This window comes from Monopterus albus, unplaced genomic scaffold, assembly GCF_001952655.1.
Source record: "Monopterus albus unplaced genomic scaffold, M_albus_1.0 scaffold5.1, whole genome shotgun sequence".
Lineage (NCBI taxonomy): Eukaryota > Metazoa > Chordata > Actinopteri > Synbranchiformes > Synbranchidae > Monopterus > Monopterus albus.
In genome coordinates this window covers 2,370,279-2,370,659 of record NW_018127885.1, presented here as the reverse complement: position 1 = coordinate 2,370,659, position 381 = coordinate 2,370,279, and positions in this window count along the sequence as shown.

The window sequence follows — 381 nt, the reverse complement described above, 5'->3', positions numbered from 1 at the left end:
TCAATGTGTGTGAGTGTTGATTATGTGGTGTGTATCTAAGAACATACAGGACATTCAGGGACATGTCCGGACATTAAGCCTAGGAAGATATTATGATTAAGAATACGGCTGAACATATCATACAGTAGCCACTTTCTATCTAGTTATCCTTGAACATGAACAACCTGGAGTAACTCATGGAACTGAGTAAGCATTTAAACAGTCTAACTGGACATCCTGTCTACACTAAAGACATTTCTAATACAACAAGTACCTAACCAATATCTATCTGACTAAAAATACCTAACATACCAACTCGCACGATGGAGACCATTCTGCCCACAGATGGGTTACGGGGAAACAGTCGATTTTTCAATGTCTGTCTTATGAGAATGCCATAAC